Source organism: Panthera leo, chromosome F3 (genome assembly GCF_018350215.1).
Source record: "Panthera leo isolate Ple1 chromosome F3, P.leo_Ple1_pat1.1, whole genome shotgun sequence".
Taxonomy (NCBI): domain Eukaryota; kingdom Metazoa; phylum Chordata; class Mammalia; order Carnivora; family Felidae; genus Panthera; species Panthera leo.
The window spans coordinates 5,816,143-5,835,166 of NC_056696.1; the positions used below are offsets into that span (position 1 = coordinate 5,816,143).

Consider the following 19,024-nt stretch of genomic DNA (forward strand, 5'->3'; position numbering starts at 1 on the left):
TTTTTTTTTTTTTTTTTTTGTATTTTTACTTGTGGTCAAATACACGTAATGCAAAATTTGCCACCTTACGCATTCTAAGTGTAGAGTTGAGTGGTGCTGAGTATATTTACATTGTCGTATAATCAATCTCCTGAGCGTTTTCATCTTGCAAAACTGAAACTCTATAACCCGCTAAATAACGACTCCCATTTTCCTCTCTCCCCAACTAGGTCTATGGCTCCTTCTCTCGAATCCGGGCAGCTTCTGGCCTGTTTTTCTTTTTTCTTTTTTTTAATGTTTATTTATTCTTGAGAGAGAGAGGGAGAGAGAGAGTATGTGAAGCAGGCTCCAGACTCTGAGCGGTCAGCACAGAGCCCAACACGGGGCTCACACTCACAAGCCATGAGATCATGACCTGAGCCGAAGTCAGATACTTAACTGACTAAGCCACCCAGGCGCCCCATCTGTGCCTGTTTTGACCAATAAAATAGGATGGAAGTGATGCGGTGCCAATTTGGGGTCCATGTCTTTGGACACTGGCAGCTTTCACTTCCTTCCCACTCAAACACTCTGGGGCCCTGGACCACCATATAAAAAGACATCCCACTACTCCAAGACCACCATGCTGCAGAGGCCCATGGAGGCTCCTTCGTAGACATTCGCAGCCCGGTAGACATCCCTGCCGTCTCTCCAGGCAGGTGAATAGAGCTGACTTGGAGCCTCTGGACCAGCCCATCCACCTGCTGAATGTGATGGTGTTCGGAAGAGCAAGCTTGCAAGAGAGGGGTTCCCTGTGCACCCAACCCAGCCAGTGCCCACTGCAGCGGGAATGGAGAACAGGGGCCATGGGATGAACTTGGTAAGGGGGGATCAGTTAGGAGCATGCCTATCATGTTTGAATAAAAGCGTAAACATTTATCTCACAGCACTATCCTCGATTCAGAAAATAAATAAAGAAGACAAAGTAATACTTAAAGAAATATTTCAAGTACATGTTACATACATCCTCTCAATGTCTATCGATCACTACATCGCTCTAGAGTTTGTTTCCTGAGTCCGAAGCCTTTCAGTGCTTCTCAAGCTTAAGCGTGCCTATGGGATGTTGGAAGATGCAGATTTAATAAGTTGGTTGAAAGCCTGAGCTGCTTCAGGTCTACCGTCCACACTTTGAAGAAGAGTCTAGGCTCTAGATGGTGCTGGCTGGCATCCAGCACTCACAGGTTCACCAGATTTTTTTGTTTTTTGTTTTTTGTTTTTTTTAAACAGCTTTATTGAGATTTAAGTTGCAGACTAGGCAATTCCCCCTCCCCCCCCCCTCCCTGCCCCTGCTGGGTACAGCTCACTGGCATCCGCCTGGTCACAGAGTTGTGCAACCAGCGGCATAATCAACCTTGGAGCGTCTCATCACGCCAACGAACTTCCCACATAAATTACTTTTCCCCTCCGCCCTCCAGACCACCAATCTACTTTGTCTGAATAGACTTGCCTCTTCTGGACATTTCAGACAAATAGAACCATGCAGCAGGCAGTCTTTGGTGTCCGGCTTCTTCCACTTAGCACGTTGCAAGGTTCATCTGTGCCGTGACACAGTACGTCGTTACTTTTTATTGCCCAGTAATATTTCATTGTGTGGCTACGTTCACATTTGGTTTATCCGTTCATCGGTTGATAGATACTTGGGGTTGTTTACAACCTTTGGCTACTATGAGTCATCCTGCTGTCAACATTGATCATGTACAAGTGTTTGTGTGGAGGGTTTCTCTGGGTATATATAGATCTTTAAGAGGAATCACTGGGTCACGTGGTAACTTTGACGACGTGCTGAGCTGTTGTCCCAAGGGGTTGCGCCATTTTTACATTTTCACCGGTAGTGAGGTTTCCATTTCTTCACATCCTCGTCAACACTTGTTATCTTTTTGATTACTTAAACACATGAAGTTAAATTAATTTAATTAAAAAACTAATTAAAAATAGATAATACCTTTATTATTTTTTAAAAGTAATCTCTGTGCCCAATGTGGGGCTCAAACTCAAGACCCCCAAATCAAGAGTTGTGTGCTCCACTGACTGAGCAGCCAGGTGCCCCTGGTATCTTTTTTAAAAAAAAATTATATTTCTTGAATGGATGCAAAGTGATATCTTGTGTTGGTTTTAATTTACATTTCCCCAAGGGCTAATGAGCCATTTTTGGGCATCTTTTCATGCGCTTGTTGGCCATTTCTGTGTCTTCTTTGAAGAAGTGTCTGTTCTTACCTTTTGCTTATTTTTAAATTCTGTTATTTGTCTTTTTATTATTGAGTTGTAAGTGTTCTTTGTTCTGGATGCAATTCCTTATCAGAGATATGAGTCGCCAATATTTTCCCCCAGTCTGTGGGTTGGATTTTCACTTTCTTGGTGATATCCTAGGAAGCAGGAAAGGTTTTAATTTTGATGAAATCCAGTTTATTTTTTCTTTAGTCGCTTATGCTATTTGTGTCATGTGTAAGGGGGCTTTACTTAAGCCAAGTGCATGAATAGTTACTCCTATGTTTTCTCCTTAGAGTTTTGTAGTTTCAGCTTTGACATTTAGGTCTATGATCCATTCGGGGTTCATTTTGTGTGTGGTATAAGGAAGGGAACATGGAGTTGTCCCCATTCAGTTTATTGAAAAGATTATTCTTTCCCCATTGAACTGTCAGTAAGGGTTTGTTTTTAGACTCTCAAACCTATTCCATTGATCTCTACATCTGCCCTTATACCCACACCATGCTGTCTTGATCACTGTAGCCCTGTACTAAGTTTTGAAATTGGGAAGTGTGAGTCCTCCAACTTTGTTCTTCTTTTTCAAGATTGTTTGGCTTGTCTGGATCCCTTGCGATTCCATATGAATTTTAGGATCAACTTGTTGATTTCTGCATAAAAATGTAGCTGGGATTCTGACAAGGATTGCATTGAATCTGTAAATTAATTTGGGGAGTGTTGGTCACCTTAACAATATCAAGTCTTCCAATCCGTGAACATGGAACGTCTTTGTATTCACAATATTTAGGCCTCCTTTAATTTCTTTCAACAATAGTTGTAATATTTAGAGTACAAGTTTTATGCTTATTTCGTTACATTTATCCCTACTTTATTCCCTTTGATGACACTGTAGATTGAATTTTCTTTTTTTTTAATCTGTCAGCATACAAAATGAGATTTTTTTTTCAGTTTATTTATTTATTTTGAGAGGAGGGGCAGAGAGAGAGGGAGAGAGAGAGAATCCCAAGCTTGGGGCTTGATCTCACAAACCATGATCATGAACTGAGCTGAAATCAAGAGTCAGAGGCTTAACTGAGTTACCCAGCACCCCAATGGAATTGTTTTCTTAATTTCATTTTTGCATTATTTATTGTTGTGTTATAGAAATACAACTGATTTTTGTATATTAATCTTGTACCCTGCAAATCTGGCTAAACATATTAATTCCAATAGTTTTTTAGTGGATTTCTTAGAATTTTCAATATGCAAGATTATGTCACCTTCAGATAGTGATAGTTGTATTTCTTTCTTCTTTTTTTTCTTTTTTGCCTAATTGCCCTCATCAGATTTTTAGGGCTGTCACGATCCCCTTGATTGGTTAAGTCCTTGCCATTGCAGTGGCCACACATTTGGAATCATGAGCCCAGCTTTGGGCTTCTAGGCTGAGAAGAGTCTTTCTTTTGATAAGCTGACGGTCCCTATCAGTGCCTGTGTCACCTGTCTCCCCGGTTCTGCTGATTATGTTAACACTATTAAAAAGAGGGGCACCTGGGTGGCTCAGTCGGTTAAGCATCCGACTTAGGCTCAGGTCATGATATTACGGTTGGTGAGTTCAAGCCCTGCGTGGGGCTCTGTGCTGACGGCTCAGAGCCTGGAGCCTGCTTCGGGTTCTGTGTCTCCCTCTCTCTCTGCCCCTCTCCTTCTCACGCTCTGTCTCTCTCTTTCTCAAAACTAAATAAACATTAAAAAAAAAAAGACAGAGAGAGAAATAAAACCACAAGGCCAAAATGGCATCACTTAGGCCAAGTCAGCAAACCAAGACTGAATACCTAACCCAACTGCCTATTCAATCCCCCAAATCCCCATGTAACCTTTAACCAGTCAACATGGAATTTCCTGGTCAGTAGTAGGAAATTTACTGACAGACCCCTTCCACTACCCTTAAGAAGGCCATGTTGGGGCACCTGGGTGGCTCAGTCAGTTGAGCATCCGACTTCAGCTCAGGTCATGATCTCGCTGTCCATGAGTTCAAGCCCCACGTCGGGCTCTGTGCTGACAGCTCGGGACCTGGAGCCTGTTTCAGATTCTGTGTCTCTCTCTCTGCCCCTCATGCTCTGTCTCTCTCTGTCTCTCTCTCTCTCTCTGTCAAAAATAAATAAACATTTTAAAAAATTAAAAAAAAAAGAAGGCAATCTTGCCTAAACAATGCAAACCTTGCTAACAAGTTCCCTTCTTCTTTTTTAAATGCCCCTTTCTGCTTTTAAAAACCCTGCTTTTGTTAGAGCTCTCCTCTCGCCAGATGGGATGCTACCCCATTCACGAATTATTTAACAAAGCCAATTAGATCCTCAAATTTACTTCGTTACATTTTTAAAAAAATGTTTATTTACTTTTGAGAGGGGGTGAGGAGCAGAGAGAGGGAATCAGGGGATCCAAAGTGGGCCCTGCACTGACAGCAGAGAGCCCGACGTGGGGCTTGAACCCACGAACCGTGAGATCACAGCCTGAGCCGACATCAGACGCTTAACTGACTGAGCCACCCAGGTGCCCCCCAATTTTTTTTTTTACTTAAAAAAAATTTTTTTTAATGTTTATTTTTGAGACAGAGAGAGACAGAGCATGAATGGGGGAGGGGCAGAGAGAGAGGGGGACACAGAATCGGAAGGAGGCTCCAGGCTCTGAGCCATCAGCCCAGAGCCTGACGCGGGGCTCGAACTCACCAACCGTGAGATCGTGACCTGAGCTGAAGTCGGACGCTCAACCGACTGAGCCACCCAGGCGCCCCCCCAATTTTGTTTTTTAACAATACTTTGCGTTAATATTTATTGGAGGAGCCACCTGAAATGAGCTACCTTCACAGTCAAAGCCGAAGGGCTTACACCTCAGAAACCCCAGAAACAGCTCCCTCTAACCTGCAGGGCTGTGCTCTTTAAGTTACACTTCCTTACCTCTCGACTTAGGATCTTCCCCAGGTGGAGGGGGAGGGCCCCTGGGTTCCATTAACGTCTAGGAGCAAAACCGTAGGTGGTTGTACAAATTAAGTCACACATTCGGTGCTGCCCCGTATGGCTTTCTGCAGTGGTGGACATATTCTACTTAGGCACAGTCTATCATCGTTGCCTCTCACTGCACTTGGGATGTGACCAGTCCAACTGAGGAGCTGAATTTCTAAATTGAATTGCTATAAATTAATTTAAAGAGCCCCATGTGGTTTTTAGCTACAGCACGAGACAGCGCAGCTCTCTATAGAAAATATAGAAACGCGGGCACAAAGGTCTTCCCTGTCACGGACGTTTCTGCTTCTGGGATAGCGTTTCAATAATAATAATAATAATAAAGTATCATTTTGAAAAGTTTGATAAATATAAATAAATCAATGTAAGGCTTTTTGTTTATGAGGAAAAGAGAGGGTCGATACCTTTAAAGTTTTAAACCACCAGGCAAAGGTCTGATTGAAAAGAAAACAATTGGAGGGTTTAAAAGAGAAATCTGAGGGGTTTTTTCCCCCTAAAAGGAGGATCTTATTAACCACAAATCTTAACACCAAAATAAAAGCGCTTTGGGGATTGTGAAAATTACATATGAAGAGGAATTATAGCAGTAAATGACATGAGTCTGGATTAATATTATAGTTTCTGTCTTGCTAACTGAGCCTTACTTCACTTATCAGGAAAGCCCTGCAAAACCAAGTGGAAAACTGTCCCAGGAAGTAGGATATATGTTGGTTCGGCCGCGCCAGTGGGTCTCAGCCCTGGCAACCCACTGGAGCCATCTGGGCACCGTTTAATGCGACACTGGTGCCTCTACCCCATCTCCGGAAATGCTGGTTTGATTTTACCACGCGGGGGCCAGACCAAACTTCCTGGGTGATTGTACTCAGAAATCACTAACCTAGGTACTCACCAGCAGGGGATGCTAAGGTTCAGCTGGAGCAAAGAACCAGACCTGTAAGGCGGAGCTAAGGCGCTGGTCACCCTGATCTGTTAGTGCTGTTAATTCAAGCAAGACACAGACTTGTTGTTCAAATACAAATTCAAGAAAGTCCTGAGGTTTTTGTTTGTTTTTGTTTTTGTTTTTGTTTTTTACCACCTTGCATGTGGGAAGGGAGGGGCAGTGATCCCTTTCTGGCTTAACACATGAAAATCACAGGCGTTTAGAAAATGGAGATGTCCATTTCAATGGAATTACTACCAAGGAACAAACTATTAAGTGAGATGATCAGTACTATAGACATCTTAAGGGTTCTTTTTTTAAAAGATTTTTTTAAAAAAAGTTTATTTTGAGAGAGAGAGCATCAGTGGGGGATAGGCAGAGAGAGAAGAAGAGAGAATCCCAAGCAGGCTCTGTGCTGTCAGCGGGGACCCAGACATGGGGCTTAAACCCATGAACCGGGCGTGAGATCATGACCTGAGCTGAAATCAAGAGTCCGATGCTTAACCGACCGAACCTCCCAAGCACCCCTTAAAGGTTATTTTCAATTAGCAATAATCGCACCTCGGATAAACCTCATTGGCTACGAGACTGCCACTGTGCCAAGCTTAAAGGTTATTTTCAGAATGCTCTCTGAAATCCCAAGATCTTACCAGATCTTTGCCCGGAAGTAATGTTCGCAAGGATGGTTTATGCTGTAGAAGAGAGTATCCACTTGCCTTCAGCGTGAGGGGGCATACACGCGTTTCTCTACTCATTCTGATGAGCTGTCTCTCGCCTGCCATTAGAAAAGCCTGCAGTTTTCAAGGCTAAGTGCTTGCACTCCGTCAGTGAACACCGAGCGGGGGGCGGAATGCAAACCAAGAAGATGAAAACTTAAAATATGATTGAAAAAAAGGGGAGAGGTGAATTAACAAAGGAGGGTGAGGATTGCAGGGTCTGCCTTTGGAACGTGCACCTGTTAGCTTCTGGAGGTCCGGTTTTGCTGTGGGGTTCGCAGCATCTCCGGGGAAGCACCGTGTTTGTGACTCTTTTCCGATCCCAGCCTTGTAAATCAGAAAGGTTCACAGAGCCTGTGACAAACCAGAATATACGAGTCTTTAAAGATTTGTACTGGTGAGATGTCACAGCTTCTCTGTAGAAGCCGCTCCCCTGGTTACTCCCCTTTACAACAGGACACGCCTTCCATGATTTGAACTTGACCCTTCCCCGCTGTGGCCAAAGCATATTCATCCTGTAGAGACACAGCAAGCGACCCCTCAGCATCCTTTTTTCAAAAAAAAAATTTTTAAAGTGATCCCTACACCCAATGTGGAGCTCGAACTCACAACCTCAAGATCAAGAGTCACACGCTCCACCGACCGAGCCAGCCAGGCGCCCCCACCCCCCACATCCTTTTGATAATAGACAAGCTTCTTCTCTCTGCTAATAAATTCCATTTCTATTCTCCAAGTGCTGTTCTGTGTCAGGCGTTGTAGGAAGTATTTTATCCAGTTCCACTTAACCCTTCGATAGACCTTTGGAGTGGTAGCATTATTCCCATTTTACTGATCGGGAGACTGAGGTTTGGAGAGATCAAGTGTTCTCCCCGAGGTCAAACTCCTGGTAAGAGCGGGAGGCCGAAATCAGCCCATTTCCTCGGGGCTTCTGGCACCAGGCTATGGCCTCACCACCTGGGCCTCGGTGGTCTGACGGCGGGGAGGTCGGAGAGGGGCCCCTGCTGCAGTCATTTCTCTGCAGTACTCGGGGTGTAGGCACTGGAAACCGTACCTCCCATGCGACCGCTAGGGAATCATCCTCTTCGCGTGGGCTTAAGGCCTTCCTGTCCACGACGCCACCCGCAGTGGTGAGCACACAGTGTGGCTACCGTGAACCTTCCTGGTCACCGGGATATGGAAGTGACCCAAACAGACAAAACTCCCGGCCCGCAAAGGTGTCTGAGAGGGGAGAGGAACGACGAACACAAGTAAGTAAAGTGCATAAAGTGTACGTTAGGGTGCAATGAATCCTAAGGAGAAAAGCTCGGCTTGTGGTCAGTGGGGGGGGTGGGGTCAGTGTGGCTGGAGCCATGAGGGGGGTGGGGGCAGTGTGTCTGGATCCAGTGAGTAGGGGAGCAGTGTGGCTGTTGGCAGCTGGGGGGGGGTGGTGAGTGGGGGCAGCAGGGATGAGGGCAGAAAGACAAGGGGTGCGGCCAGGAAGGGCGCTGGTCCCCCCTAAGGTCTCCAGCTTCCCTCTGCATGAAACGGAGATGCGCTGGGTGATGGAATTTAACCAGAGGGTTCGGGAAGCTTTGTTGAGGGTAGAATAGAGGGGACAAGCACAGAAGCAGCCGGACCTGCCAAGAGGCTGTTGCAGTAACCCAAGTGAGGGGTGACAGTGGCTTGAACGAAGGTGGAGGCAGTGGCGGGGGCGGTGAACAGTGGTTAGATCTTGGATGTTCTGACGGTGTGGCCCGAGAGATTTGCTAACAAACGGGTGTGTTGGGGGAGAAAAGAAAACAATCAAGGATCATATCAACGTCTCTGGCCTGAGCAACGAGAACACTGTTGTCTCGAGCGAGCTGGGGAAGACGGCCGGAAGGGCCGTGAGCTCCGTGTGGGGCCTCGTTAACGTGCTGGTTACGCAGCCAGGTGAGGACCCGGGAGCCGCTGGGTTGTGGGTATGCAGCTCAAGGGAAGGGTTCTCGCTGAAGGTAGCACGTTTGTGGATCATCTCACGCAGCTGACCTTGAACGACAACGGGGTTGGACTGTGCAGGTCTACTTACACGCGGATTTGTTTTCTGATAAATACAGCACAGTGAACGTGTTTTCTCTTCCTTAGGAGGTTTTAGTTTTTTATTTTTACTTTCTTAAATTATTTATTTAGTTGGAGAGGGACAGAGACAGCGCAAGGCGGGGAGGAACAGAGAGAGAGGGAGAGGGAGAATCCCAAGCAGGCTCTGCACTAACAGAGCAGAGCCCGACTTGGGGCTCAGTCTCACGAACGGTGAGATCATGACCTGGGCGGAAGTTGGACACTTAACCGACTGAGCCACCCAGGCGCTCCTCCTTATGAGTTTTTATCTTTATTTATTTATTTATTTTTTAAAAATGTTTTTATTTATTTTTGAGACAGAAAGAGACAGAGCATGAGCAGGAGAGGGGCAGAGAGAGAGGGAGACACAGAATCTGAAGCAGGATCCAGGCTCTGAGCTGTCAGCACAGAACCCGACGTGGGGCTCGAACTCACGGACTGTGAGATCATGACCTGAGCTGAAGTCGGATGCTTAACCCACTGAGCCACCCAGGCGCCCCTCCTTATGAGTTTTTAAATAACATTTTATTTTCTCTAGCTTCCTTTATTAGACGAATACAGTGCATAATACATATAACATACAAAATACGTGTTAATTGACTGTGTTATCAGTAGGGCTTCTGGTCATCAGTAAGCTGTTAGTAGTTATGTTTTCTGGGGCTCAAGAGTTATACCGGACTCTTGACTGTGTGGGACTTGGTGCCCCTACACCCGTGTTGTTCAAGGGTCAATTGTAGTATTTAAAGTTTACTTATTTTGCGAGAGCAAGTGGGGGAGGGGCAGAGAGAGAGAGAGAGAGAGAGAGAGAATCCCAAGCAGGCTCCACACTGTCAGCTCAGAGCCTGACATGGGGCTCGAACTCACGAACCACAAGATCGTGACCTGAGTGTCAATCAGGCATCGGGTGCTTAACTGACAGAGACACCCAAGTGCCCCAACTGTACATAAGCCACTAGAGTGGATGAAACGCCCCCATGGGAACAAGAGAGAAAAGGTCCAGAGATCGAGGCCTGCAGCACGCTGACACATAAGGTCACAGAAGTGAAGAGGGACCCACAAAGGCATTGGGACACATGGCTGAGAAGTAGGGGTGAGCCAGGACAGGAAAAGGAGCTTTAAGAAGCAGAGAACATGAGCTGTGTCACATGTGGCGGAGGGGGTGACAAGACGGTTGGTGACCGCACCACGGGTGGCCTCCGTGACTGCTCAGTGCAGGGAGGGGGCCCGGTTGCAGTCGATTCAAGAGAGAAGAGGAGAGAAACTTGGGTGGCAGAAGCGATGTGTACTCCATTCCTTCAGAAAGTTTGGTGGTAAAGGAAGATAAATCCGCTGGGAGCTGGAGGGGAGAGGAGGTGAAGAGATTTCTTTCTGTTTAAGATGGAAAAATAGACGGGCGCCTGGGTGGCTCCGTGGGTTAAACATCCGACTTCGGCTCAGGTCATGGTCTCACGGTTCGTGAGTTCGAGCCCCGCGTCGGGCTCTCTCCCAGAGCCCTGCTTCAGCTCTTCTGTCTCCCTCTCTCTCTGCCCCTCCCCTGCTCACATTCTCTCTTTCTCTTTCAAAAATAAATAAACATTAAAAAAAAAAGATGAAGAAGTATAGCGTGCTGTCCATGGACAGGGATAACTGAGCAGAGAGAATGCGGTGGTGCGGCCGCTCAGCCCTTGCACCAGGGCCGCGGGCCCAGCAGCGAGCCCCTCCTGCAGGCTGGCGGGAATGTTGGGCCTGTGGGAGTTCTGGTCTCCCTGCTTCCATTTTCCCGCTGAAGGGGGAGCAAAGTTGCCGAGATGGGGAGGAGGCCCGAGGGGTTGGAGAGAGAAAGTTGGAGAGGTATGAGCTGGGGAGGGGGAGAGGGAGAGGGGAGACTAGACAAGTACGGGAGGCTTGGGGGGCGTCACTCGGGCCCCGCTCGCTTTCATCATGGCCAATTTCCAGGGCGCCGAGGATGTGACTCTGTGCTTTTCTCCAGCCGGGGCTGTGCGGGCCCAAGACTGGCGGAGTCCATTTAACCAGGGCTGTGGTTTCATCCGGAGGCCTCGGGTCGAGAGGGGCAGGGAGCAGAGGGTGTCAGCAGGCCAGTGAGCACAGGGCTTAGTTACGGGACAAGGTGGGTGAGGAACCAGAAGAGGACAAGCAGAAACTGGGGGCGGACGGGAGGGGTGGGTTCCCGGTGGGGTCAGAGGGTCATCGGAATGTGGAGTTAGGGTCACTGTGGAGTTAGCCGGACAGATGGAGTAGCCGGTCGGCGGTCTGAGAATGAGCTTCGGACACACTGCGGGTGTTGGTCACGACAGGGGTCGGCACGTGACCGGCTGCGGGCGGCTGAGACGGGAGGAGGGGAGGTCGAGGGCCGGGAGGCCGGGGTTGCCCGGGGCCCCGCTGGCCAGTGCTCCTCCGGCCACCGTGAACCCTCTGTGCTCGCGGTCCGTCGTAGGCACCGTGCTCCTGGCGCAAGGCCTGGGGAAGGGGCCTCGAGGGTGACCACAGGGAAGGAAGGGACAAGAGAGGGCAGAACACAGAGTCCGCTTTTGCCCTGAGCACCGCATTTATGATTTTGTCCGCGTGACCGCGTCTCCCACTGTGCACCCACAGGCAAGAGGTGAATGATTCTGGAGGCAGGGGCCCATCAAGTCCAGGAGATGATGCCTTGGGGCGTGCGGCCTCGAGGCTTGAGGCCGTCCCCGCGGAGGGTCGCCGTGCGTAGTCTCTTCGCCCTCCCAGGCAGTGGCTGGGTTTGATTTTGCACCACCCCCTTTAGCTGTGAGCAGACAGGAGCGCATCCTGCTCCAGGAAGGCCGGTGTGGGGGGCAGGCCGTGTGCGTATCTTGGGGGATGGGGTCAGCGGGTGAGAATAGCAGAGGTGAGCTTCCCGTGTGCACCGGCCCCCTCCCTTCACGGGGGTGTCCTCGGTGCCTGGCCCTCTCGGGGGGCCCTGTGGACCCAGGCAAGGCCGCACCCTGCCTGACAGTGCGCTTGGTGGCCCTGGGCTACGCGGCCGGCTCTGTGAGTCTCTGTGCTCCCTGCTCTCTCCCTGGAGAGAACCCCTGTGTGCTCTCTGGGTCTCTCCGCATCTCAGCTCCCAGGCAGGTGGGGGCCGGCGAGCTGCTGGGGGGTTAGATCTACTCGGCTTGGTTTGAGGAGGTGTGGGGCCTTGGGAGGTCACGTCCGTGCTCTGATGCCTCCGTTTCCCAACCTGTAGAATGGGCACTAATTTATATTCCGTAAAGTTGCTAAGATGCTCCAATGAGGTAATTACGAAACTGCGCTGTAAACTGTAAGCCTCTAAAAACGGTGACTTTTGAATGTTATCCTTGCAGAAATAACAGCCAATGGAGGGAGAGACAACAGTGAGCAAGAATTATATGCTGTGTGGAAGGAAGCCCTAAATAATGTCAGTCGCAGAGGAGCCGGCCAGCCTAGACCAGATCCCCATAAAAATCAAACTGCAAAGAAATACAGAAAAGAAGTTAAAGTTCAAGGCTAAAGAGCCATGTTTTTCTGTTGGCCCCTGTGGGAGGGGAGTGATTCTTTTAGTGTGGGAATAGGGCATATAACTCCATCTTTCCCAATCAAAGCCTTTTGATGTGTTACCATGATTCATGGGCAATGACTCACATATGAAAATTCTCACTAGGGTATTACTAATAGTTTGTGTTCCTTAAAAAGGAGAGAACGTGAAGCAGAGGAATTACATAATTATTTTCTTTTCAGCTTATACCTTGGGTTTATCCGACGTGAAAATTTCAGGGAGAGGAACTTTCTCTCCTTCCTGCAACGAAAAGAAACATCTCATTACCTTCTTCAGTAATCGCGTTTTCAACATACTTGTTAAAATCAACCTCAGTGCTGTTCTTGTCACACTTTGCAAACCACCGTGTAAGAAATGAATTTTTCCCAGGCTAGGACGAAGGTTACATGGATGTGGACCCTCTCCTCACGATTTCTTCACTGTCAATAGCTATTGCAAAGTCCACTTATTATGTCTCTCTGAATCGCATTTGTCATTTTGAATCATGTTTATCAAGATTTCAAAATCCATCCCTTCATCAAAATGCAATTAAGTAGACTACCTCCCTACCACTCATTCCTGTCATTAAAAGGATCGATCGAATGTAATAAAAACCTCAAGCCAGCCATGCTAGAGTGATTTTAAAATAAATTGCATTTGTTCCGTTTTATTAAAGACTTAGGCATACCTAATCACAAACACTCTAATTCTGGTAGATTCCAGACCTATTGATGATTTGAACCCTGTCTCGATTCTGCTGAAGTGTGTCCTATTGAATGTAGAGCTTCAAACGTCCTGAAGAATAAAGGAGTTTGTGCACTATTTTATTTTATTTTTAAAAATGTTGATTTATTTATTCTGAGAGAGAGCTAGAGAGCGAGCAGGGGAGGGGCAGAGAGAGAGGGAGACAGAGAATCCCAAGCAGGCACCGTGCTGTCAGTGCAGAGCCTAAGGCGGGACTTGAACTCACGAACTGTAAGATCGTGACCTGAACCGAAACCAAGAGTCGGAGGCTTAACCCACGAGCCACCCGGGCGCCCTAATTCGTGCACTATTTTGGTTCAACTGTCTTGATTTCCTTGGACCAGGTCTACGCTGACTTCACGGGATATTGAAATTAATGGCAACAATGGTGACGAATAGATGCTATTCATCTGAATGGCTGCGGTGGCTTAGGAACTTTGCATATATGCATTTAAATCCATCCCACACGCTGCAGGTTTGAGGAAACGGCCTCGAAGAGGTTAAATGATGTGCTGAAGGTCACTTTGCGGGTGGCTGAGCTGCAGTCCCAGATCAGGTCACCCGCTTTCCAGCATTGATGGGATGCCTACTTAATAGTCTACCAAATGAAAGGATAAACTTAATTGGAAGGATTTTAACAAGGCACTTGATTCAGGCCAAAATGTTAATGTGGAGGCCAAAGACTTTAGGTCAGCCCTAGAGAGAACAAGAATGAGCAGGGGAGGGGCAGAGAGAGAGGGAGACACAGAACCCGAAGCAGGCTCTGGGCTCCGAGCTGTCAGCACAGAGCCCGAAGCGGGGATCGAACGCGGGGACCGCAAGATCATGACCCGAGCTGCAGTTGGACACTGAACCGACTGAGCCACCCAGGCGCCCCTAACCCGTCAATTTCTCCTTTACAGGGTGTCTGGGAATTCAACTCTCAAAGAATATGCACGTGGAAGAATTAAGAGGGAGAAGAAATGTCTTTGGACAGTACGCCTTCAAAAAATTATCCAAAGCTCCCTTTGCACGATGAGATCTCCCCCACTCCCCCCCCCCCCCCCCCCCCCCCCCCCCCGCCAAGAGCCAGATATGAATCGGGTTTTAGATCAATTTCTTTCTGCCCAGAAATTTCAAAGCAACAATGATCTCTCAGAAGGAGACTCAGGGAGAGCAGGACAGCAGCAAAAATGGAAGAAAACTTGGCTACGAGGTTCCTGCATGGTGTCACTTCAACCCGGTCAGCTTTGTTGAGGTTTTCCAGCGGTGGCCCCCGCCGGGATCAGCCTGGACTCCTGTGCTTCCGGACGTGGTGGGAGCGTCCCCTGGTTGGGGCCCGATGTTGGGGCCCCATGTAAGGCACAAAAGATGCATCTCGATGTAAGTGGGCTTTCGTGTAAGGGAATCAAAACAGGGGCCGTATCATTCTGCTCCCAAGCCAGGCATTTTGAGAGACTGAAAGATAGGAGCCAAGGAAACACAGTTTTTTGGAAGGAATTTATAGCAGGATTGTCTTCTAAGACATTTCAGTAGATGTTTCCAGTAGGACAGATACTCACAAAACCCCCCTCCCCCTCGCCTCCTGCCCACCTTTTAAACTATGTTGAATTGACGGGCGCCTGAGTGGCTCAGTCAGTTGGGCATCCGACTTCGGCTCAGGTCATGATCTCGTGGTTCATGGGTTCGAGCCCCGTGTTGGGCTCTGTGCTGACAGCTCAGAGCTTGGAGCCTGCTTCGGATTCTGTGTCTCCCTCTCTCTCTGCCCCTCCCCAACTTGTGCTCTCTCTCTCTCAAAAATAAACATTTTTTTTAAAGTTAAAAAAATAAAATAAGTTAAATATGTTGAATTGAGGGACACCTCGGTGCCTCAGTTGGTTAAGCAACCGACTCATTGGTTTCGGCTCAGGTCATGATCTCAGTTTTGTGAGTTTGAGCCCGGTGTCAGGCTCTAAGCTGACCATACAGAGCCTGCTTGGGATTCTCTGTCTCCTTCTCTCCCTGCAGCCACCACCCCCCCCCCAACTTGTGCTGTCTCTGTCTCCCTCAAAATAAATAAAATAGACTTTAAACAAATGCTAAAGTATGTTGAATTGAACATAATGCACATTCAGAAAAGGGTATAGATCCCAAATGCATAGCCCAGTAAATTTTTACAACAGGAGATAACTATGTAACCAAGTTTGATTCGGGAAAGACCGGAACCAGCCACCCCTCTTCTGACTTTGTTACACAATTGATTCACATTGCCTGTGTTTTTACCGGATATAATTAGATACCTTGTTGTACTCTGTGATGGTTACTTTTACGTGTCACCTTGACTGGGCCACGGAATTTTCTGGACATCTGGTGAACCACTATTCTGGGTACGTCGGAGAGGATGTTTCCGGATGAGATCAACGTTGGAATTGGGGGACTGAGCGAAGCAGATAATCTTCCCCGGTATGGGTGGGGCCCGCCCCATCAGTTGAAGGCCTGAATACATCAAAAAAGGCTAAGAGGAAACTCTTCCTGCCTTTGAGCTGAGACTCAGCTTTTCCTGCATTTGGACTCCCACTCTTCTTGGGGTCCAGCCTGCCAGTCTTGGGCTGGAACTTACATCATCAACTCTCCTGGGTCTCCAGCCTGCTGACTGCAATCCTGTGACTTGACCGTCTCCGTAATCACACGCGTCAATCCCTTATAATAAATAACAAATCTCTTTCTTCCCGACTCTTTCCCGCCCCCACATATATGTATATATAATTGGTTCTATTTTTCTAGAGAACTCTAATACATACTCTACTTGATTTTGCAACATTTTTTTTTTAATTTTTTTTTTTCAACGTTTTTAATTTATTTTTGGGACAGAGAGAGACAGAGCATGAACGGGGGAGGGGCAGAGAGAGAGGGAGACACAGAATCGGAAACAGACTCCAGGCTCCGAGCCATCAGCCCAGAGCCTGACGCGGGGCTCGAACTCACAGACCGCGAGATCGTGACCTGGCTGAAGTCGGACGCTTAACCGACTGCGCCACCCAGGCGCCCCTGCAACATTTTTATGTAACGTGATGAACAAAGTCTGTGTAACGAACTTGAATTGAGTATGTGGAGTATTTATCTAGTCTCTGTCACGTCTTATAAACGAAACACCTGTTTCTCCCATTGTATTTTTTCTCGGATTACAGTGTTGGTGACATGGACTGTATGTGCCTTTCCTGGTGGAGCTGAGGTGGCAGAATTCATGCCTCCCTAAGTGAGGACACTTACAGGTGATGGAACCAGTAAGTGCAAAATCCCACCTACACCCTGAATACACAGGGCCGAAAGCCTGGCGTGGCCCCCTGAATCCAAGCTAAGGAAGTGTGTTCATGGAATGGATGGTTGACCCGATCTTGAGGTGATCTCAACATCAAACCCAAGTCAAGGCAACACATTCCACGTGGGTCTTATCAAAGACAGACTCGTGACTGTCCTATATTGAGGGCCTTGCTTGGCCCTCACTTTGATACTTCTTTAAATAGACAGTAGCCGAGTGGAGGAGGGAGACTACATCTGGGGCTGTTGTGCCATCACAAGCGTGTCCATGATAGTCGTCTGCACTGGCCTGTCATTTATGGGAACATGAGCCAAATGCCGGTCAAGGCCCCCCTGTCCACCTGGCTCTGGCACCCATATAAAGTCTTAAAGCCCCACATCACCCCTGGCATAAAACTTGGCCCCCTCGCTGGTTTCCATCCATCAGAAATCTATGTGTCCCAGCTATTTGGTGAGTTTTAATAGAATTTTGCTGAAGGCTTTGGAGTAGCAGTGGTTCATCATAATGCAGCACAGAATCTATCTTATTCCCCATGTCCCTTCTGCCTCCCCTCTTTCTCAGAAGCTCCACGAATGACTCTCCTGATCTTACAGGAGTAATTGAAACAACATCTTCTGTTGATTGAGAATTCCTCCAGAGGCCTCACTCTTGGCCTCGAGGAGCCCGTCAAAGCCGTTCTTCCAAACGCGTACAGAGCTCCCCCAAAGAGATCTAATAAAATAAACATTTTCCCATGTTGTGATAATTTGACCAAATGTCATGAATTCTCTGTATGCTCTGCATTAGTCTGGGCCCAGGGAGCCCACGGGAGTGTAGAAGATAGGATTCCCTATCCTCGAGGCATTGAGAGGCCAGTTGGAGAGACAACGTGCATGACATAGGAGATACTTAATGTCAAGCTGTGTGGTAACATGCATGAGTGGGGACTGAGAGACGGGCTAGATCGGTGGCACTCAGCGGGGGGAAGGGACGGGGGGTGGTTCTTGTAGGACAGGCAGGATTTGGTGTGACTGAATGGTGACAGGAGAACGATTCAGGGGGCGGACACAGGCCTCAACTGAGTGGTGAGTCTGGCAAGGAGCGTGAGCCTGAGTGTGTGTGTGTGTGTGTGTGTGTGTGTGCTTGAGCCAGAAGGAGACTGGGCACTTGTTGAGAACTGATGAGAAATAACTTCGAGGGGCACCTGGTGGCTCAGTCTGTTAAGCGTCTGACTCTTGACCTCGGCTCCAGTCAGGATCTCACGGTTTGAGAGTTCGAGCCCCGTGTCAGGCTCTGTGCTGAGAACGCGGATGCTGCTTGGGATTCTCTCTCTCTCCCTCTCTCTCTGCCCCCTCCTCAGCTCTTGCTCTCTCTCTCAGAATAAATAAATAAACACTAAAAAAGAGAGAGAGAAATAACTTTGAAATTGTGAAGGGCCCCGAAAGCCAAAATGAGATGTGGCTTTGGGACCAGTGACAAGGGACAGTCAAAGCAGGTGTCTCTGGGCAGAAAGGGAGACGCAGGGAAGCCCCATGAAGAACTCTCGCCTGACAGCAGTGAACAGGTCACACTGGAAGGGTGAGGGGGACCAGCTGTCCCTCGGGCCCAGGAGGTCAGTTCAGACAGATGGGCAGTGGGAGGGGAGGTGAAAAGACAAATGTGAGAGGAAAGACAGAGTTGATGTCCAGGTGGCGTGGGGGTGAAGGACAGGGGCACGGGTGAGGGGCAGCCCCTCTCTGAGTAGGTGAGCCCTATGTGGGTCACAGGTGCCTTTTAGCCTCTGCCACCAGCATGGTTCCCATGGCTCCGCCTGGACAAGGCTTCTAATGACCCAGTGAGTAAATAATACCTGAGTTGGTCCTGTGTCGTCCCGTTACTCAGACCCTGTCACTATTTGCGCCAAAGAAAGAATTCTTAACTTAGGGACTAGGTGTCAGGAGGTCTGCAGGCTCAGAAAGTTTACTAACCTCCAACCGAAAGGCAGGCGCAAACCATTAGCAGTCCCTGTGACTCTGTCGCCAGTGCAACACTCATAAGACATTTTCTGTCACGTTACGGCTGTTTGGAGCGTCACGATTGTCACCACTTTCTCAGTTTTGATAGTTAGATTAGACCCGCTGCCCAATATTGCTATTATAGTATGTTCATAATGAGGCAAACATGTTACTTCGCATAAATTGTAAAACTATCAGATTTGGTTTGTGTCCTTTATGATCCTGTGTGATCTCCCTTTCCATGTACGTAGAAACATTCTTCTTAGAAGAGGCCCGTGGCAGAAGCGGGAGAAGAAGCCCGCACTGAGGTCCCATCAGCTGGGGTCTGAGCTGCGCTGTTCTGTGCAGAGTAAATATGACTCACGCATCCAGGAAGTGCCAAAACACGGGCTCAGTGGAAGCTGATTGGCTGGAAACTAAAGCCTGGGTTAGATTGTTACCTTTTTTTGTTGTTTTTTTTGTTTGTTTGTTTGTTTTGGAAAGAAAGCTTCAGATGCCTGGAAAAGGCTGACAGGTGGTCTCCTGGCTCCCACACACCTCAGAAGAGCACCCCCAGGGACCTCCAGCCCCCAGCAGAGGGTAGAGGGCACTCTCTCTC

General features: G+C 48.2%; 1 non-coding gene across 1 annotated transcript; it reads right to left on the reverse strand.

The window, feature by feature from the left end:
- Positions 1 to 6,597: 6,597 nt before the first annotated feature.
- Positions 6,598 to 6,738, reverse strand: LOC122212537. Its single transcript, XR_006199206.1, has one exon. It is a non-coding gene; the product is annotated as a U4 spliceosomal RNA (small nuclear RNA).
- Positions 6,739 to 19,024: the final 12,286 nt, after the last annotated feature.